Source organism: Gopherus evgoodei, chromosome 7 (genome assembly GCF_007399415.2).
Source record: "Gopherus evgoodei ecotype Sinaloan lineage chromosome 7, rGopEvg1_v1.p, whole genome shotgun sequence".
NCBI lineage: Eukaryota > Metazoa > Chordata > Testudines > Testudinidae > Gopherus > Gopherus evgoodei.
In genome coordinates this window covers 123797602-123820656 of record NC_044328.1, presented here as the reverse complement: position 1 = coordinate 123820656, position 23055 = coordinate 123797602, and positions in this window count along the sequence as shown.

Below are 23055 nucleotides of genomic sequence, written 5' to 3'. Positions count from 1 at the left end.
CTGTCAAAAATGATCTTGGAGTAGTCATGGGTAGTTCTCTCACAACATCTGCGCAATGTGCAGCAGCAGTCAAAAAAAGCTAACAGAATGTTAAGAGCCATTAGGATAAGACAGCAAATATAATGCCACTATATAAATCTATGCAAGCTCACTCCTTTAATGCTATGTGCAGATCTGGTCATCCCAGCTCAAAAGAGATATATTCAAATTGGAAAAGGTACAGAGAAGGGCAATAAAAATGGTTTGGGATATGGAACAGCTTTCATATAAGGAGAGATGAAAAACATTGAGACTGGTTTGTCTTAGAACAGAGACAACTAAGCAGAGATATGGTAGAGGGGTATAAAATCATGACTGGTGTGGAGCAAGTGAATAGGGAAGTGTTATTTACCTCTTCACATAACACAAGAACCAGGGGTCACCCAGTGAAGTTAACAGGTAGCGGGTTTAAAACAAACATCAGAAAGTACTTCTCACACAACACAGTCAGTCTGTTGAACTCATTGCCAAGGCATCTTGTGAAGGCCAAAAGTGTAACTGGGCTGAAAAAAGAATTAGATAAGTACATGGAGGTAAAGTCCATCTGTGGCTATAAGCCAAGACAGTAAGGGATCCAACCCTATGCTCTGGGTGTCCCTAAGCTTCTGACTGCCGGAAGCTGGGAGTGGACGACAGGCAATGGATTACTGAAGCATCTGGCACTGGCTACTGTTGGATGACAGGACACTGGGCTAGATGGACCATTGAGTCTGACCCAGGATGGTTGTTCTTATGTTCTTAAAAGGGGAATGATAGCATGTCAGCTAATATGATGTTCTTTTATTTCCATTAGATTTGTTATGGCATCTTGAGACGCCTGAAGAATGTTCACTTTATTTTTTGAATCACTTTCTGGGGTAATTTAGTATGACCTTGTGGTTAAGGCACTGGACTGGAGCTCTGGAGACCTGGGATTACATTCCTGGCTAACACAACTTCCTGTGTGACCCTGCACAAGGTAATTAATGTTTGCTATGTCTCAGATGCCCATCTGCGAAATTGGAGATAATAGCACTTCCCTACCTCACAGAGATGGTGTGAAAATAAATTCGCTAAAGGTGAGGTGCTCAGATGCTCTGGTGTGTGTGATAGACATATAAGCAGACAACTGTCCTCTGCAAGGATGGTGTTAACATGGAAGGGCTCTTGATAGCTACATGATGGCTTGAATGTGGGGTATTTTTTGTGTGTTGTAGCCATTTTCCAAGAACCAGACTCAGGAGTGTCTGCAATAGAATTGAGTGCGCTCAGCACTCTATGGCAAATAGTTGCCTGTATGTATTTCCTAGTGTACCACCATAGAGACTTAGTGTTTAGGCAGAAGGGATCACCAGATCATCTGGTCTGACGTGCCCATTACAGCAAAACATTTTTCTCATGAAGTAGAGGCCACTCTAACTGCGGCAACAGGCTCCAAATGTGGCATTTTTACTTTTATGCTTGCAGTGATTCTAAATAACATAATGTCATTCAACATGGCCAGTCTGCTGTAAGTGAGACCTTACTCAGAACCAGTGTTGTCCTGGTGTGGATTTTATCTCATATCCCCAAACAGACTGGGAGAGGATTGAACAGCCTCACGTTCTAGAATGTTTCTCTGTGGTAAAGGGAAGCCATTGCTAACTTGGACCATATGTGCAGATCAGGACTGAGACAGAAAGGCCAATCATAATGAGAAGAATCTCTGTTACACTGGCTATTAGGGAAGAACACTGGAGGCAATACATTTCTTCTGCTTGGTTACTTTTTAAATGACTTAGCAAAACAAAGTTGTAAATACTTCTGGTATGACTAAGCACTAAAGTGGGAGGAGAACTCTGTAAATTCACAAGTGTATTGTCTCCTCAGAATAGGATTGCCAACTTTCTAATCACACAAAACTGAACACCCTTGCCCTGTCCCCTGCCCCTTCTCTGAGGCCCCATCTCCCACTCACTCAATCACTCTGTCACTCGCTCTCCCACACCCTCACTCACTTGGCTGGGGTAGGGGATTAGGGTGTGGGAGAGAGTGAGGGCTAAGGCTAGGGGTGCAGGCTCCAGCTTGAGGACAGAAATAAGAGGTTCAGGGTGTGAGAGGAGTCTCCGGGCTGGGGGAGGGGGTGAGGAGTCTGGCTGGGGGTGTGGGCTCTGGTGTGGGGCTGGGGACGAGGAGGTTGGGGAGCAGGATGGGGCTCCAGGCTTGGGCTGAGGAGGTTCGGAATTTGGGAGGGGGCTCAGGGCTGGGGCAGGAGATTGGGGTGCAGACTCTGGGTGGGAGTTAAGGTGCAGGAGGGGGTTCCAGTCTGAGGCAGGGTGTTGGGGTGTGAGAAGGGATTCAGGGTGAGGGCTCCAGCCAGCAGCGCTTACCTCAGGCAGCTACTGGAAGGGGTTGGCATGTCTGCTTCCTAGGCGCAGGGGTGGCCAGGTGGCTCAGCACACTGTCCCTTCCTGCAAGTGCCACCCATGAAGCTCCTGTTGGCTGTGGTTCCCGGCCAATGGGAGCTGCAGTGCTGGTGCTCGGGGTGGGGGCAGCGCATGGGGCCTCTCTGGCAGCCCCTGTGCCTAAGGGCCACAGGGACATGCCGTCTGCTTCCAGGAGCAGCACACAGCCAGGGCAGGGAGCCTGCCTTAACCTTGTTGTGCTGCTGACCGGACATTAGCCGCCTGGTTAGCAGTGCTGCCTGGAGCTGCCAGGGTCCCTTTTCAAATGGGTGTTCCGGTTGAAAACCAGATGCCTGGCAGATGATTTGGCTTCTGATGGGATAGGGGGTGGGGTGTCCGCTCAATTCTTCCTCTTTCTGGAGTAGACAAAATGGAAAACACACATGGGACCTGTGTGTGGTGGATCTTCCCGATGATGTTTCCAAAAACCGAGGGCCAGAGCCACAGCTAATATAAAATAACATCTCTCCAGTGAAGTCAATGAATAGATTTTTACATTCCCTACATCTGACCTTTCTCTTCATGTCACTGTATTTGCTGATTACAATCAGTAGGCCTTTTATAAGTGAAGTCAAAACCTATGTAGATGAAGCCAGTGGTGCTGGGGACTTACCACAGCTGAGAATTTGACCCAGAGGCATTGTCGATTCTGCAAGGACATCAAAGATTCCATGGCACTTTTCCTGAGATTAGTGGCTTGCCCTGAAGTCCTTGACTAACATTTCGTCTTCTCCATCTACTGTATTGAGCAGCGTGCTGTGTAGCAGTTGTCTGCCAAGCTGTCACTTCCCTAGTAAAGGTCAGTTCATTATTGCTCTTTCCCAGTCCACCCGATTCATTTTCTAGGAACATCAAAGGGTTCAGCTATTTTTGTGGGTGGTTTGTATTTGTTAAAGTGTACAAGCAAAAAAATAGCTTTCAGTATATAGTGGGAGAAAATGAGAGAGCTGGTTCTGTGTGAACGAGAAAGCCTGGTCCCTGAAGCTATTGATTCCTTCTCTTGCAGGCAGGTGAGTACAAGCAGCTGGGGAGTGTGACAACAGCATTTGGCCGGTGTCCCATTTTTTTTTTCCATTTTCTTAAACTTTAGTAGTTGTCTTCCAGGTGTTACATGCATTTGTACAGTTGGAACACTTGCCAGTTCCAATCAAGCTTGTGGTTTGCAGACAAGCCTGGGAGCCAGCAGGAAGGGAAGCTGGAGAAAGAACAATTTTGTACATGTAGCTGAATGCTCCATTGGCTCACAAACCAGAAACATTCACTCATGCCTTGTGGAGAATTTTTCTGCCAGTGGGGAGAAGATTTCCTTATTTATTTATTATTTATTTATTTTTTAAAGGAGTTGTCTTATAGATACACGAGGGAACAAATTGAAGGCATTACTCTTTGATCAAACATTCCATGATGAGTTCGTTTCACCTCACCTAGCTCCTCTCTCTGTTTATTTTTCTTTCCTTCTCCTCACTTCTAGGGTTATCACTGTGGAGCTTCCAGTTCAAAAATGTATGCTAACTTTTATATAAACAAAACCTGGGAGTGTTCTATTCTGCCACGGAATATAGTTCCTCATTCTTTTCTTGTTCTCTAGCTTAACTGCTTCCCTCTGTCCCCAAGTCTAACTTTCCAGTGACTATTTTTTCTCCCCTCTTGTGCTGTCTTTGCTACCTTGCATCTTGAGGTCTATCAGGATTATGGTTGGACATCCATAGCTCCTTGCAGCTAGCTGGGCACTTTGGGAAGCTCATCCTTTCTGAAGGGACCCTTCATAGAAGGGGTTTTCCTAAGCTGAAAATAAACAATTAGATGCCATTCTTCAGCTATTTTTAGAGGTGGGTGGGAAACAGTTTTCTCATCATGGGAAAATTTTCAAGATTTTGAAAAATGCTTCTTATCCTGAATTGTGACAAGAAGTCAAAATCTCAAATGTTGTGAACCTTAAATAATAAAAAAGCTCTAGGTCAACTGAAGCATTTTGTTTTCATAATTTTGAAATGGGTCATTTTGATTTTGACCATTTTATATTCTAAATTAGTTTTAATATAATTTCATCTCGTTTTGAAACAAAATGTTTAGAATTTTTTTAGAACAATTTTTTTAGAACAAAATGTTTAGAACAAAAAAGCTACTTTTTGTTCCAGAAAGGACAATGGGACATTACCACAGTTTAAAAACTTTTTTCCACAATTTTTTCTTTAAATGGGAGATTTGTCAAAACCAACCCTTTCCTGTGAAAAGTTTGGGTTTCAGCAAATCTGTATTTTTTGCCCCCTCCTCCCCCAATAAATAAATAAATGCTTGCTTGAAAAATTTCTGACCAGCTCTAATATTTATGCTATAGAATGAGCTTCTCAATGCTTCAAAAACTGTGCGGCTCTTTTTACATTCACTCAACTGCAGCAAATAGAATCTAAGCTCAGGCGACATGAAAACAGACGCATAATTTTAAGAGATGCATTTTTACCTCTGAACCCAAATCTCGAGTTTTAGCAATCTAAAAACAAGTCCATCTGTATGGCAGACCTACCCCCAGGCAATATATTGCGAAATCTTCCATATCATTGCAATATCTTATTAATATTTACACAGCACCAGTCAGCTTCACAGTTCAGTTCATAGTGGCATTTTCTTTTCAATGCTCTTTGCCATTGTTTTTCGTAAGCCAGGAAGTGAATAACCCTAATCTTGGATTTCTAAGGGGTCTCTATCTAATGACTATGGCTAATCAGCAAGATTGGAGGAACAAGAAGATATTCCTGTGGAAAGTACTTACTAGGGCTATGACTGTAACACTGTCTAATATAAAATCAATTTTATGGTTACATAGGACTAGAAGGAACCTCCTGGGTCACCAAGTCCAGTCCTCTGCTATCAAATTATCCTTGACTAGTAGAATTCGGTCATTGCTCACCTCTTCTCTTGATTAATCTTCAAGGCTTATCTTTCTTGGGCAGTTAGAGGGGGAGTGAGTTGAGGAGTACAGACAGGCTGGAGGTGGAAATTATATGGGTATTATTGTGGCATGGCATGAGAAATTCATCTATGCCGTCTGTGGGTTTTATTTTTGATATTGTTACCTCTTTAACAGCTTTGGGCCACACACTGAATAGACCATTATTCCACAATATTCCCATTGACTGCAGTGAGAATATCTGTAGGGTAAAATATAGAAATCTAGCCCTGTAAAAGTACCTTGACTATTGTACATTCACTTGAAAGAAATTGCAGTTAAAAATAAGGCAGTAGTGGGAGAAAGTAGATGGGACATGTGTAAAAGCAATAGATTCCTGTTGTGTCTCTGAAATTAGAGATGACCTGTATCTGTGTGTGGGATAGTGAAAAATGCTTGCGTCTCATGGCTTTGATTTGTCTTTTGTTTTTATTCTATGAAGTTGCAACAAAATATTTTGTAGTTGGAAGATTTCTCATCCAAGGATGTCAATGTATTTAAATACATGCTTCAAAACATCCCTGTGATGTAGGCACCAGTAAGTATTGTACCCATCTTAGCGATGGGTAAATTGAAGTGCACAGGCTCACATGACCCATCCAAAGTTACTCAGTGATCAGTGGTATTTAGTGCTCCTGGGTTCCTGCTCTAATCACCAGAGAAACATTCTCTCGTGGAATGCCCAATGGCTCCATAACTGATTGGTTAGCCAACATGTGCCACACTGATATAGAGAAAAAGCTTCCTGGAGAACATCTGAGTTTCTGAAAGTTGCCACTTCATTTGAGTTACCTCCCAACTCAGAGTCCTTTTGAGACTGCTGGTGTCAGCCTCTTTCCTTCCTCCCCAGGAAGAACCATCTCTGAGCTGTTTGGTTGTTCACATGGCACTATGCAAGGTACTTGTTGCCTTTGGTTAAATGCTTTTACCTGCTGTAAGCAGATTTCTCTTCTTGAAGTCTTCTTCCTGACTGCACTTCTGCTTATCCTCTTGCCTATTTCCTCCCCATCTGGTTTCTATCTGGCTTAAGCAGATGTTTTTCCACTTCTTAAATGTCCTGTGCATTCACCTCTCAAATGTCTAACAGTGCTTGTTCATTCTTTTTTCTCCAGGTGTAAAATTTGAAAAACTGAGGGAGCGGGGGCGGGGGGGGGGAGGGAGTAAAGAGCTTTTCACTCATCAGACCTATTACTTCAACCCTAGCTGATATCTATTACTCTGGGTGCACTGGAATTCTGTAGAGCGGCCTGAGAAACATCTGTGATTGTTCATTGTGCAGCCTAGAACCCCATTAGTTCTTCCATTACATTTACAGTTTCCAGTATATACAAAAAATGGTAGCTGTGATTTATATTAGGGCAGTGTATATGATATTGTCACTTTTATGCTATAAATGTTTACCAAATCCATAAGGTACCATAAGAACTCAGGTCAGTGACAGTAAAGAGGGTCTTGGGAGTAAATGTTTTGAACTTGGTTTGACAGCAAGTGTATACAGTCTGTTGCCCTCCCCTCTGCACACCCCAGAACGACAATATGCTATTTCTGAGTTTTCCCCAAAACACAAAGTTCTTTGTTTGGTGGTTCAGTCAAGCAGTATCTGACTGGCAGGGGGCTATGGACGGACTCATTCCCATATTAAGTAATGTTTATGAGGAGTACCCTGTGCACTGAATATGTTAGGTGGAGCGCATAAAACTCTGTTGGCATGTTAGCACTATTTGAGAAGAGATGTATTGTGTGGCTCTTAAAGCCTTAAGGAGCAGGAATGACAGTTACTTCCACCCTTTCGTGGGGACCTGGTTTCCATTTCTCAGGATCTTCTCCCTACATGGTTATGTCCTTTTTCCCCATAGGGAATGTTGCTCTCAGAATTTAACAGGGTGTTTCCATGATGAAGGGTTTGACCCTGCAGGCTGTGGAGCCTGCTGGCGAGTGCAGGAAACCAAAGCACGAGTATTTGGCATGGCACAATAAGGTTTGCAGTGCAATGCTGGTGCTTCACCACAACCCGGCATATGCTGCATTCTAATGGATGCAAGTAAGCACCAATACCGGCGTGTGTGTGTGTGTGTGTGTGTGTGTGGGGGGGAGATTTAACCCCTTCTCTCCAATAGCCGCTCTTCCTACAGGAGCCCAGCTGGCAAGCCCCACCTCTGTCCTGGGCAACATCATGCCATTTTGAAGCACTGCCCACAGGCCCTAGAATGGAGGGGGAGTTGGTGGCTTGTATCGCTGCGCCCCCTGTGGCAGACTCTTTACCACAGAGGGCTGCAGTCTGTGTTCCTCTGGTTGGAAGGCAGCAGTGTGGATAGGGGGCATCTTTAGGATTTTCATTAATTCTCCTGCCAGCTAGGAGCAGTGTGGTGAGGGCAGCACTGCTAGGAACAAAGCGGACAGCAGGGGGGAGCAATGAGGGCTGAGCATTGACAGAGGGCTGGTTGGGGTCCTAATGCTGGGGTAGATGCTCAGCTGGTATTAACTGTCATAGCCCCACCATCCCTTATGGCCCTCTGCACGATAGCTCTTGCAATATGCTGTGTGCCTTATTTTTACCATCCCATGGGTCTGCAGCACCCTCATCCCAATGGACTGCAAGAAAGCAGCAAGTCCTGCCAGGAGCTCAGCACTGCTCTTCCAAGCCTAATCCAGACCTGTGAATGATACAGCCTCGGTTCTGTACCTTTACTGGTCAGGAGCCCCTGTCGATTTGGGTGGAAGTGATTACTTTCCTGCTACATGCTGGGGGCCTGGTCCAAAAGCACTGGAGTCAAGTAGATCTTTTCCACTGAACTTCAATGGGCTTTGGATCAGGACTCAGAGGCTGAGCCTGGTTAAGACACTAGTGACTAGGGGATGGGAATGTGACTGATTTTTAAACAAAAATAATTTTTTTTTCTGAAAATCCCTATTTTTATGGGCCATGAAATGCAACCGATTAAAACAAACTTCTAAATCACTTTATCTTTGCCTGGCAGCCAGGTTTTTAAATAACCTTTTTTTTTTTTTTTTTAAAATAGCAGATAAAAGCCAGAATAACACAGGCAGCACATTCATGGGCACAGGTTCCTCTTCTTTGGTGTCTACCCATTCAGACTGGGACAGCGTCTGCTAACCTTACTCATACTGAGTAGTACCTTACCCTATGTAGTGCCCCATTGAAATGGATTGGATTACTCTTAGAGTAAAGTAGTACTTGGCATGAGTGTGGTGGCAGAATTGGCCCGCTTACTTCAGTGGGACTCTGGGTTTGCTCCTAAATTCAGAAGGGACCCCTGGCAGCACAGATACATTTTGGAAATTGTCCTTCTTAGGGAATGTATAATACGAGAACGCTGGTATTTTCCAGCCTGTCTGCCGAAGGGGAACATACAGTGTATTATATAGTCCTTCTGGGTGTTCACACCAGGCTTCAGCTCAGCTTCTAGCGCAGCTGTTCTTTCTTGTGGAACTTGGCATTAATTGCGTACCTTACTCTTGTGTCCCGGATCACAGACTGCCCACGTTAGCACTTTCTGATTAACGTATCCATACTGCGAAAGGCTCTTTATTCTTCTGTTAGCTGCCATGGGAGAAGTACCCTTTGTGTGTCTGGCTAAATGCCTAATGACAGGGGAAGAATTACTTTTACTTAAAATTGCTACATCGTTAATTTCTTAGAGAAACTGACTGCATACATTTATCATTTTAAATGCAGTTAAACAGGCACAATTCAAGGCAACCAAACAACCTTGACTCTGTCCTGTAGTTATACCACGAGGGGGAGAAAATACCCTAATGCATCTTTAAAAATCCATGTCGTTTAATGTAGAACTACAGCCACTATTATAAGCTACTATAACTACATGCTTACTGCATGATGTAACCACAGGTGCCTTAGCTGTGCAATTCCTGACCTTGTGTGGATTTCTTTTTAAGTGTAACCAACTCTGAAATTTCTAGGCTTGTTTTGGGGATAATTGCAATATTCCTGTAAAGATTTTACTCTTAAATTACTGAGATGTACTCTCCATCTGATCTCAAATATAGCAGAGTAAATGTTCGTAGAATAAAAACTAAGGCTGGGCTTCACCTGGTCTACACTTCAAAGTTTTGTTGGCTGTTGGAGGTGTGAAAATTATACTCCTGCCTGACATCACTATTCTGGGAAGAGTCTGAGGGTGGATGCAGTTACACCAGCAAAAGACATCTTTTGTCAGTATAGTTCATTTTATCTGGGGAACTTGTATGATATTTCTTTTGCTGATATAGGCTGAGTCTCTACTAGTATAGAGCAGTCCTAATTCTCTCTGCAAATTTCAGTGAGGCTTGGTTGTTGAAGTCCCTTAGCTTAAGATGGCAGCCTTGATTGAAAATGCTGAATTAAATGGCAAAAGGGAAGTAATTTAAATACAGTATTTCTTTAATATATTTTGACCCAGAAATTTTCAGCTGGAGGTTGGTATTTCATATTCTTAATCAGCATGAAGGATGAAACTAGAAACCGAGCACAGAGTTGAGATGAATGCAGTGTGCATGTTACTAATGAGATGTGGAAGTGCCATATGGCTCTGGAAAATCACTGTCAACAAGACAACTTTGAGCAGTTCCTCTTTCTGAGAGCGAGGAGAGGCAATTAATCATCTTCACCTCCTAATATGTATGTGAATTCTCTTACCGATGAGAACTCTTATTTGAGGCTGCAGTGGAATGCAAACAAAACTTCAAAGGCCCTTCTGCCCTGTAACCTAGCAGATGCATGGGACGTTTTTTGAACAGAGACGGTATCCCCTGCTGTGCTACAGTATGCGCATCTGAAAGCACTGAGGACTCATGACAATCTTATAAGGGATGTCTGTAACTGTTTCCTTGGGAATGGAATTTTGTGTGTTACTTAGTTTAGGCTGTCTGTGATCTCAATGGTATTGTACCCTGGGTACTCGTATCAGAGAAGAACTAGCCCAGATCTTGTTCATCATATTTATGCAACTCAGCCCCATTCAGACTAGTTGAACTCCGCTAGTCATAAGAATAAGGCAACCATACGAAGTCAAATCTCATTCTCCTTATACACTTGAATAGCACTATTGAATTCAATGGGGCTGGGATCCCACAGGAATATTCATATCAATAAAGCACCTGATCCAATTCCCAGGTGAAGTCAATGGAGAACTTTCCACAGTTCCAAAATTTGCAAGATTTGCCCCCCTTCTAAACTCTCTACGGGTGGGTGGAGAGGAGAAGGAAGAACAAATAGTTGGGTAGCAAACTTTCCTTCCGTTATGCAATCTTCTTGATGGGTCACTTGTGATATTTCTGTCCCAAACTCCTTCACTTCAAAGCAAAATCTTCCAGCCAGGAGCTGACTGCAGGTAGATCCTTCAAAATATTTGAAGGTTAAAAAATTCTTGAGAAATACTAGACCACAGCCTTGGATAAAGTGTTTATTTCAGCTTTCCCATAGTGGCAATGTCCTTTATGTAAACTACACAGTTTAAAAAAGCGTAACTATGTTTGAGATGTGAATGTTACTGAATAGGAAAAAAATCCAGAAACTTATTGTGAGCTGAAGGGAGAGTGAGGGACAGCTCAGATTCTTATTTGTGGCACCCCAACGTTCTTGAATACTTGTTGCTGAACATTGTCATTCCTCTCTGCAAAAGTAAAGCAAACGCTGGGGGAGATTCCTCAAGGCACAGAGGAGAGTGCTCAGATAGTCATATTTCTAATTTGAGAAGCAGCGGGAGGAAGTAGATCTCTCACGTAGGCATGACCTAAGCCATAGATTAATATTTTTCAAAGGAGTTTAAGGGAGTTTGGTGACCAAATCCCTTTAACTTTTCATAGGTGTTTGGATGCCTAACTCCTTTTAGACCACTTTGAAAGCCCATTAATGCTTTATAGATCAAAACACCTAAATGTTACCCAGAAACCAATAGGCATCCAGTGAAGAGTAGAGTGGCCACTCACGCATCACTAGGATAGCGGGACTTCTGGGACTAGCATGGACCTGCCCCTGCACGACCCAAGCCCCGCTGAGGTGAACTCGCATGCATGTTGTACATGGAGGAATGCTGTTCAGCAGAATGCACCATCCTACCACTGGTGGCAAGAGCTTGCATGCACCAAAACCACATCTGCTTTTGTCTTGGTACTGGACAGGGGACAAACCTTAAAAAAGCAGCACTATCTGGCTTAAAACTGGATGAATGAGCTTCCTAGTGTAGGTTCCAGAGCCACTGGTGTCATGGATTTGTGCAAGATGCACTGCTGAATAAGTGACTGGCTGCGTTCTGTACTAGCCATGGATTGCAAACAGATTGGAGGTGGGGTCCCATGGAGAGCTCACTTCATGGGCTGGACTGTGCCTGGCTGGACTGCTACCGAAGCAGCTGGGTATCTGAGAGGCAGGATGATCCCGGAGACGGAAACTCAGCAACGTCCACCGACCTGAGACTCCAGATACTTCTGAGAGGTCAGTGGAATGGTAGTAACGTCTCCTCTCTGTGCCTATCTTTCCTGTTCCACTCCTTGTCTACGTGGATTGTAGTTCTGTGGGACAGGGCTTCTTTCTCTAATGATGGGTTTGTACAGCACCTTGCATAGGGGTTCTCAAAGTGGGGGTCAGTACCCCTCAGGGGGTCATGAGGTTATTATCTGGGGGGTCACAAGCTGTCAGCCTCCACCCCAAGCCCCGCTTCTTCGCCAGCATTTATAATGGTGTTAAATATATTATAAAGTGTTTTTAATTTATAAAGATGGGTCACACTCAGAGGCTTGCTGTGTGAAAGAGGTCACCAGTACAATAGTTTGAGAACCTCTGACCTAGCACGATGGGGCTGGGATTTCTGTTGGGCCTCTAGGTGTCCTTGTAGTATTAATATTCTGTGCAGAGTACCCCTAGACAGTTGTTCAGTCATACCCTAAATTAAACTCAGACAAGCCAAAGACATTCTAGTCCGAGTGGTAGAGTATTTTCGGGGAACATGGCAAGCTGGCAGAGATGCTCTGTTAGCAGTACAATGCTAAACGTGAATCATCTATAATCCTGTGAACTAATTGAGCTTTACTACAAAGCACAAATAGGACCTGATCCTGCAAACACGTACACACACAACTTTACCTTTTGTGGATCCCCTGGAGAATCTCTGCTGGGTAAAGTTATGTGCATAAGGGTTTGCAGAACAGGAGCGTGTCTCTTGGGAATGTACATGGCAGTTTACACAGATTCTTGCAAAACACATCTGCTTCTGTTCTATTCCATTCTATGGACGTTTTCGTCCTGCGCTCATCTCTGTAGCATACGAGTGCCACTCACTTTCAGGAACAATTTTTCTTTGGCTGTTAGTTTTCTACTATCCTTTAGCTTTCCAATGAGAACAGTTCCACCCCCACCTCACCCAGCAATGAAGGAGAGAGGCTAATAGCTAGAAAGGAAAGAATGAAGACTAATTAGGATAAGGAAAGAATGGATATCTGAGATCTTCTCCTTTTGCAGATAGGGGCCCTAACAATTCAACTGTGTGGATTAAGCACACACTGTTTCAGATGAGATTGATTAGAGCAGGATTCAAATCTGGTAATATTTGGAAGTTCAAATTAGTTAAACAACATTTAGAATAATCTCTTAAAAATAGCTCTTAACTGGCATCAAGTATAGCAAGCAGACAGAACCAGCTGTGTTTTGCTAGTTCATTATATTGAAGTTTTAAACTCTGTTGCTCAGTTTGCCAACTGTTGTTCTTTCTGATGCTGCCCAGTTGTTTTGCATGGCCTTGAAGTGGTTTCCCAGCTATCTGAACTCCCCAAATGACAATGCTTCATTATTGTCTGACTGAGAAAGTGGAACCCTCTGTTTATACGTAAAGATTCCCATTCTCCCTTCCCCCCATCCCCATCCAACATATACAAAGCCACTGCAGAAACTGGAACCAGATAAAAAGAAGAAAACAGGCTTTTAAAAGCCAGTTCTGAAGTGCAAAGATGTGAGGGCCATTTAGAAATTGTTGCCTTGTGCGCTCTCCCGCATTGTGGTTTATTTGCTCCCATCCATCATTGATTCATTATGTTCATCTGCCAGAGCCTTCAAAGACAACTGCAAGTCTGCTTTAGCCATTCATCAATGAGGAATAGAAGAGGCAAAGTAAGGAACATGTATCTCCAGACTCCAGTTCCCTTCAGTGCTGCTTAATGGATGTGGGGGGAAAAAAAGTACAGTTGAAAAGTTGAGTTAATCACATCCAGGGCTTCTTAAGAGGTGCCTCCTGAACAAGGGAAGGCATCGTCCATATTTTAAGCCCAGGTAATTAAATCTGACCTTACAATACAGCCTCCAAACCTGAGCAGTTGATACTAAAAGGTGTAGAGGAAAGATTAAAAATATGTTTTCCAGGAGTGTATTCTCCTGAAATCCAGCCTCTCTCATCAGAGGGGTCTCACAAGGATCTAGGCTGTAATCTTATCTCCACAAGACCCTTTGCCAGGAGAGAGACTCCGGGGGTGTAACTGCCAACAATTTGTGATGAGTTCTCCACGGATGCAATTACCACATGAAGCGGGGACCGCCAGGGGCTATTTTACGTGAAAGGTGTCCACACACTACAGTGATGGCCTGTACTTTTTCTTTTCTGCACCATATGAAGATCCATCTCTTCTTTGTTTTCCGTTTAGCTAAAATCCTATCCAGGCATTGGTTATCTCACACCTTGATTAAAGCAACTTCCACTGTAGCTTAGCAGTTTCTCAGCTTCCTCCCTTCTCATCCATCCAGACCATAGCTGCCAGCATCCTTCTCCTCTCCTCCTGTTTAGCATTCCCTTATTTGAACCTCTCCATTGGCTCACCCTGGGCTACTGACTCAAGTTTAAGATTCTTGTCTTTGCCTTCCAGGCTCGGTGCAACATCTTTGCCCTTGTTCCTTGTTGTATTTCTGGGGCCTCATTTATGTTTTCTAACGATGGCAGCCATTTCTCCTTCCTCTGCCTCATCTTCATGCTCATTTTATTTAGGATGCCACTTGGTCCTCTGTGTCCCACTGTACTAAGCTTTTCTCACTTCACTTATCCCCTTCCTGGATACCTTTCCTATTGCAACCTCCCCACATGCTAACTCAGTTTGGTATTATCCTCATCACCACTTCCACCTTGCTAAAGGCTCTGCTTTTCTTGGGCCAGATTCTGTCCATTTTGCCATGTGTCATTTTTGGCTCCCAGTTCCTCCTGGCTGCACTTTCTCAGAGGCTCAGCCCAGAATCAGGTTCCTGAGCAATTGGAGTATCCTCCAAAGCTGGCAAGGTGCCCAGGGGATTGCGTAGTGTGGAAACTGCCTCATGTATGTAGGCAGGAGCCTTTCCTTCGATCATTGTGCAGCTCACCTATAGAGCAAAACAGGTTAAGAAATGGCAAGTGGTTTTGTGCAAGGAAACCAAAGTTTCTTTCATTCAAAACTTTTAATGGAATTTGTTTCTTTGTTCAGTGAAATGAAACATCTTGTTTCTTTTGGGCTTTCAAAACTGAAATTTGGTTTTTGTCCTATTAATTTTTCATTCTTGTCACTAGCCCGTTCCCAGCATGGGCACGGAAGGGCTAGGAGACAAATCCTGCAATGGATTCTTTTTTAGAAACAAGGTGACAATTTCAGTTTAGCTGAAAACCTGGAAGATGTTGAAGGAGAACATTTCTTCATGGATATTCGTTTCCTTCTAAACCCCAGGACACTGAGACGTTTACAACACACACCAGCTCTACTCTAAGGAGTTGGCTAGAGTCCGATGGGCAGATAACAGAGCATAGTGCTACAGCACCAAAACTGGGGAGCTAACCGATGCTTTTGTGCGTTTCTACGCAAGTGTTTCCATTCCCTTTTACTGGATAAAGCGATGGAATTTTTCCCTTGGATTTCCCTGTCGTTGCAAGTCAGGCTTGTAAGATCTGTTCTCCTAGGCACTTAGAGGATCATGCATGAATAGTACAATGTCTGTGCATCGCATGAAGGGAAGAAAGACTCAAATCTAGACATCTCCCATGTTGTAACCAGAGTGTTACAGATAGAATGTAAGCAGGCACAGAATGTACAGTTGAAGGGAGTTCTCTGCCTACAGTACATATTTTCTAAGGTGTCAGATCCAACTTTCAACAAGATCAATAGGAGAATTGCTATTCTCTTCAGTCAGAACAGGCTCAACCCTAATCGCTTGTATAATTTGTGACCTGACGCCCTCCAGTTTAGGATTCTTCCAAACTAAAATATTGAATTGTGTGACCATTATTGCCGGACACGTGAATGATAAATCATTCCCGTATTAGATGAGCATGTGACAAGCATCAGTAAAATGGGTCTCCGACACTTGTCATGAACTATCAGAAATACTAGGAGCGCCGAGCCACCCTGCTGCTCAGATACGCATTCCTGAGTGTCTGGATGACTTTGCTCTGCCCTCCACTCACCAAGCTTGAGTAGTGCCCTGACAGTTGCTAAGAGCTGTACTGGAGAAGTGGAAGACTCAGAGCTCTCGTGCGCTCAGTGGCTGGCAGAGAGGACCAATACTGCTCTAATGGAAATAAGTGGAAAGCATATACACCACAGATGTGTACTGTATCTGAACTGGGTAGGCTTTGCCCTGTTTTTCTTCAGATGGTACTCCCTGCTGGTTGATGCAGGGCTAGAGGACGCATTATTTCTCTGCTCTGGTAGAAACATCAAATCTTCATATATTCTGTCTCCATATCATGAGCATCCTTTCTTTTTCCATTTTGGTTTTCTGTATTTGTATTACACATCCTAATAGTAATCTACATACAGTGTGGCTTCTAACAGGGCTTTATGCCTTATCTAATCTTGTTGTGCAGGAGAAAAGCCTGTAACATTGCAATATACCTTACTGCTACTTTCCAGCTTTACTATTATCCCTTCTCAGTTTTCTCCTTTCATGGTCTTTATGGTAAAGATGACCATTTGCATAAATACTTCCTGATTTATAATAATTTTGTATCTAAATAATTTTTGAACAGATCAACATGTATGTAAACTGTCATAAGTTTAGAGAAAGAAGCTTGTTGCTCTCACCAACAGAAGTTGGTCCAATAAAAGCTATTACCCACCTTGACTAATATCCTGGGAGCAACATGAATACAACTACACCGCATACATATGTTTATGTACAGTATATCATTCAGCCACTACATGACTCTGTGTGCTGCATAGAGTTCCAAACATTTAGGGCCCTGGCACACAAGGGAGACAAAGCTGGAACTCAAGCTGAGTCACTACAGTTTATTAAACTCTTCTTTGATTGATTTAATAAATTATGACTTAAAAGGAAATAAATATCTCCTCTGAAGGAGGTGCAGCCACAGACTCTGAGCCAATGGTTTTTCACAGTGTTAATGGAGGCAATGATGTCTGAGCAGAGATGTGCACCAGTTCTGGTGAGAACACTGATAGCGATTCTCCCTCTCCTGTCCCACGTAGCCCAATAGCTTTAGTGCAGAGGTGTTCTGTGAAGTTGGGAGAATCCAGTGGAGCTAGTGCATTCCCCACTTCTGTTCCCCCGTCAAGCGTACTTGCATCCCACCTTTCTGCTTGTTGACGTGCAGTGGATGAACTGGTTCAATGATGAACAACGAAGTGAAAGATGAAACGTGTTCCTGTACATTGGCAGTAGCATGTGTGTGTAAAGTGCTGCTCACTTTATAGGAAGCGTAGAAATATTTAAACACCCTTTGACTCAGTCTAGCACCCCCACATAACCTTCCTAAGCTCTCTCTGCTTCCATCAACGCAGACCGCTAGGACACCCCTGCAGCTGGAGCTTTTTGCTCTTCTTCCAGTGTACATGAGGGGACATTTCCTGTGCACACGAACATTATTGCCTAAGAAAGTCCTTGTGGTGAGTCTCACCACCTGTTCGAGGGGTCAGCACAAAGTCCATGATCTGCTATTGAAGTTCCTTTTGTGCCTCACTTTGAAGAGGTAAGCAGGTCCTAAGAGGTGCCTCGCTCTGTGCACAACTGTGAGTTTATCCCTTGGTGCTGATATAGATTAGCAATTGACAGACGATGAGCCATGTGTGATCTCCGTGCAAGAGAGGAGGTGATATTGTAATGGAAAGGGAGTGAGTGAGAATGCAGTGGCACCACACGAGCACTCCAGCCTCCTTTCCTTGCTGAGAGCTCCCTGCCTAAAAGGCAATAATTTGTTTGCCAAGCTATTATTAGTAGCCAAAGATACTATTTTTTTTCTTCCTCATCTTAGTAGAGAATGACCGGTATGACTCAGACTAGAAAAAGGAGGGTGTCGTTTATACCACTGTAACCCACAAACCTCCTGGGTGTGGTGTTCTGTCCCATCTAGTGGCACCAAGACCAGGTAGAGAGAGAGATTAATGAGTCTGCTCTACAGCCTTACCTAACAGCCATGTGGCTTTTACCTCATGCAGTAGAAGCTCCTGCATTTAGCTCTAGAGGTCCCATGTTCGATCCTGCCTGCTGACATGTGGGGTCTGTTGATGTTACACCACCACAAGGAAAATACTCAGGGTAATGCGGTGTTGGCTGGTATCCAGTAGCAAACGATAAAACATGCCTTGAATTTAATTATCTTGCTCAGCTTTAGAGGGATGTGGCACTGTCCTTCCCTGTTCCTGTGTGACATTTATTCTCAATGTGTGTCATCTTTTTGGTCAAAGCATTGATTAGCAGGAAGCAGCTCCTAGAAGATTGTTTTCCAAGTGTTTCCATAATGAAGTGCTCTTAGAACCATCAAGCTCACAGCTGGTGAACGCTTAGAAATACATGTGCTCATGCTGGCAAACTTTCTGCCCTTCCCTTGGTGCCTGTGTGCGAGCGTGTGTGGGTGTGATGGTCTTTATTTGGACACACACACCTCTGTCCACAGTTATACCTGAGCTGAATACAATTCAGATTGGTTCACAGAATATTAATCCTTCCACTCCTTGATTCCCAACAGACCTTCCTGACTTCCTCTGCGCTGTGTGAATCCTGTCCTAAATTCTTTAGCCTTTAGAATTACACAACATAATTAAATAATCCCAGCTGCTGAGCACATGTAACCCACTGGTCGGTGTCTGTTGGGAGAAAGGATGGCCTCAGCGGTTAGGTTGCTATCCTGGGCCCTGGTGGTGGGGGAAGAGGGAGGACTCATTTCAGATCCCTTTCTTGCCACAAGCTTCCTGTGTGACCCAGTCCTCTGTAAATAGGGATAATAGCTCTCCTCTGTCTCCTAGCAATATTCTGAGGACAAACACGTTAAAGATTGTCAGGTGTTCTGATGCTATAGTAATGGAGGCCACATGAGTACTCTAAACCAGGGGTTCTCAAACTTCATTGCACTCCAGCCCCCTTCTGATAACCAAAATTACTACACGACCCTGAAAAGGAGGATCAAAGTCCAAGCCCCACCGCCCTGGGAGGCGCCAAAACTTGAAGGCTCCAGCTCTGGGGATTGGGGCACAGACTTTACCTTCAGCCCCAAACCCCAGCGAGTCTAATGGCAGCCCTGGTGACCATAAAATGGGGTTGAGACCCACTTTGGGGTCCCAACCCACAGTTTGAGAACTGCTGCTCTAAACTCTACAGATACATGATATCCCTACTGTGGATGAGCCCCAGAGAATGAGTCTGTTATATCCCCAGTTGCAGAGATTGGTCCTTCAGCTCTTGCTGTAGAGATTCATGCTTTTAATTCTGGTTCAATCCCCACTATAGGCTAAAATGGCAGCTATCACACTTGCTTTTCCTGGATTTCTTCCACCTTCAGGTTCAGCAGATGAAATCCTTGCTTTAACTTTTTTTTGTTCCTGGCTTCCCGTCTTTTAAAAGTCTCCATTGACTTAAACCAAGTTCTAAAGCTTTAACGAGAAGGTGAGCTGATTGACAAGGAAGGTAGTCTCATGTGCCTCTAGCTTGAGCCAAGATACACATACTCCTCCCACACTGGAAGACCAGAGTTGCTTTGGTTGACTACAGAAATTTCTACAGTTATTGTTTGGATTGAATTCAGACTTAGTTAATGCTTAGCATTCCACCTTCTTACGCTAGGTCTGACCTTACTTCTTAAGGTGAAGAACTGCACTAAATGGTGCGTTGTTATACTTATCGCCTTTACTTGGAATTAGGACAACAGGGCACATAACTGTAGACTGGGTGTGTTAAGATTATGAACAAACATTGGTTTGAGATAAAAGAGTTATAGTATTAATGCACTGGTGTGGAATCTTTAGTAGCAGGGTTGTTGTTTGACCTTACATTTAGAAAAAACTAGACTATCCACATCCTTACATAAGGTTAATGGGGAATGCTAAAATGGTTACAAAAGAGATGCAATATTTTTAAATTCTCTAGTGGAGAAAGTCCTCTGGTAAAACCCAGGCTGGAGTTGGCACTTGCAATATGCTTCCTGGGTTAAAAACAAATATAAGAATTGTCCGAGTATAGCTGTTTATATGTAGCTGTATGGAGATCAATAACTCCTGAGATGTTAGAGCATTCAGTCTCTTCTCTGTAGCTTCTCCCAAGCTACCTCTTGTGCTTGGAGAAGGAATTGTCTCCCGCTCTTGTGCATCTGACAGCTATCTTCTCTTGTTTCTGACCTTACCTTGAAACACACATCTCCTGTGAGAACTTGCAACAGTGATAACTCTCCTTTTTGCATCACCTCAAGTTGATCCAGCAGAGGGCCTGTTATACTGGAGGAAGGATGGACTGTAGTAAGGGTGCTAGTCTGGGGCTTGAGTTCAGTTGAAGCATAGGCTCCATTTCCTGCTCGGTCACAGAGCTCCTATTTGATTTTTGGTAAGTCACACTAAGCAACTTTTTCAGAAGTGCTTAAGTCTTTTGAAAATGGTTCTTGGGCACCTCTAGCATGTTTGAAAAATGTACGCCTAGTTTCTTGTTTATCCCCATTTTATGAACACAGTGGTGATAGAAGCATAATTTCATTAAAGATTGTGAGGAGCTCCCATACTACACTAATGAGGGGCTGCAGAAGTGCCTTAGGGTATGTCTATTCTACAGCGGCATAGCTATGGAGCTGCAATTGTAATGCCATAGGATGGATGCTTCCTACATCGATGGAAGGGATTTTCCATTGATGCTGGTAATCCACCTCCTCTATCTAGGTTGAGGGGAAAATCCTAGCCACATCCACACTGGGGGTTAAGTTGACCTCCCTACAGTGCTTAGGGCATGACATTTTTCTATCCTGAGCGACATAACTAGGTCAACCTAAATTTTAGGTGTAGACCAGGTTGTAGGCACATAGATGTATGCTTGAAACGTATGATCCCGATCCTGAAAACTGTCCCACAGAAGTTAGTTGCTCATGTGCCAAAGGCTTGATCTACACTTAGATCAACCTAGCTGCGTCACTCAGAGCAGAACATTTTTCACAGCCCTGAGTGCCATAGTTAGGGTGACCTAAATCCACAGTGTAGACAAAGCTAGGTTGGTGGAAGAATTCTTCTGTCAGCCTGGCTACTACCTCCTCGAGGGATGGATTAACTACAACAACCTAGGTGCTGACTCCGTGGTGCTCCAGGGCTGGAGCACCCATGGAAAAAAAATTAGTGGGTGATTAGCACCCACCAGCAGCCAAATCCCCTTCCCCCTAGTGCCTCCTGCCTGCCAGTGGCCCTGCCAATCAACTCCTCTCCTTCCCTCCTAGTGCCTCCTGCATGCAGCAGAATAGCTTTCAGTGGCGTGCAGGAGGTGCTGGGAGGGAGGGAGAGAACAGGGATGGGGCATGCTCGGGGGAAGGGGTGGGAAGGACAGGGCGGGGATGGATCAGGGGTGGGAAGAGGCAGGGGATGGTGGGGCCTTGGGGGCAGGGGTGGAGCAGGTGTGGGAAGAGGAAGGGCAGGGTAGGGACTCAGAGGACGGGATGGAGTTGGGGCGGACCTGAGGCAGATGGGCGAGGGTAGAGAACCCCCCCGGGTAGAGAGGAAGTCGGTACCTATGACAAGAACAGAAAACCCCCCTTCCGTCAATAGGGGAAACATCTATGCTACAGCAGCACATCTGCAGCGCCGGGGATGTGGAGTGGCTGTAGTGTAGACATGATGCTCTACATCTCGGCAGGATTGGAACCCGTGAGTGTTTGATTTTTTGAGCCTGATTCTGCCAGGCTTAAGCTGTGGAGAGTGCTCAGCGCCTGGCAGAGTCAGACAGATAGTTTTGAAATCCCTGGGAAGAGCAAGGATGTTTGTGCAGCTCCAGCTATGTTCTTGGCACTAGAGACATGGTAAATAATAATAGTCTAAAAGTTGTTTGTATTAAATGTTTTCTAGGCTCCAGCAGCTACCAGATGCTTTTATGATCTGTGTGTTTGTGTGCTAATAGAAAGCCACAGTCCACCTGCTGTAGTCACAAAAGTCATTTAATAGACTTCTGCAGAACTGCTTGTGTAAACCAGGCAAGTAGAATTTGCTGGCTCTCTTGATTTAGAAGGTATTAAAGGACACTCCCAGCCTTGGGGACACCCTGAACTGTATCTAGAAGGGAAGTGCTATTCTGATCTGAGCTCTAGCTGAGGGATACAGCAGGGAGTCCCTCCCCTGCACGCCCTGCCTGCCCTGTGACTGTCCTGATTCCCAGGCTACCTCCATGGCCGGCAGCTGGACACGACCCCCCAGGGATTATCACGGTGTTGGAGATCTCCCCACCCCACTGGTCACTGGGAGGGGTGGTGTCCTGGCTGCAGGGCTCCCTGAGGGGAGAGGGTGCCGCTGTGGGTACAAGTAGTTACACGGGCTGCACTTTGAACTTGACCCAATGTTCCAGCCCTCTAAGTGAAGACTTTGTGGCACTGGTGTTGCGTGAATTTAGACACATTGCTGTCCTAGTTATCCAAATGCACAGAGTTTGCGGAGGATAGGGAGACCATATTTCCCCAAGGGAAAACGGGACATGTCCACCTGCTTGCCTGAACTGTCCCCTTCCTCCCCCCGCGAGGCTGTTGCCAGCTGCTGGAACCCTGCCTGCCCCCTGCATGTTGAAATACTGCCCCCGCCACGTGGGGTTGGTATCTCCGCTTGCCCTCCCCCACTCACGTTCCTCTGCACCCCTTTTTTGACAAAAGCGGGCATTTGTCCCATTTGCTCTTGCCAACTTATCAAGTCGGGATGGCTGGGACAGGCTTAAAAAAGGGACTGTCCCAGCCAAAATGGGACAAATGGTCACCCTAGGAGAGGAGGGACACACGGAGGTTTCCGATAATTAGGCTTTTCCCATAAAAGGAGTTTGGGTCAATGGAAGGTACTGTGTGTGTGGCTCAGACTGATGGATGAAAAACATCCTTTTCTGCAATGGATGGGAAAATTATGTGCCAATTAGAATCCTTTTTTTTTTTTGTATTTTTGCAACCAGCCTTTACAAGAAAAATAGGGGCTCGGTGCAGGTGTTATGCCTGATGGATTGTCTGCAAGGGATATTAGTGCAGAATAAGCTAAGGTGTGAATTTAAAGTGCAAGAACGCTTCTGGAATAACTCCTCTTGTGGACACTTGTATTCTGCTTGCTGAGTGACTTTGTGCAGTGTAGCCAAGTCCACCCATTGAGACAGATCCTCAGCTGCTGGAAATCATTGTAGCTCTTCTGACTCTAGTGAAAGCTGCTGTGAATGGCCCATACTTTTGAAAATCAGGCTGTTTAGTG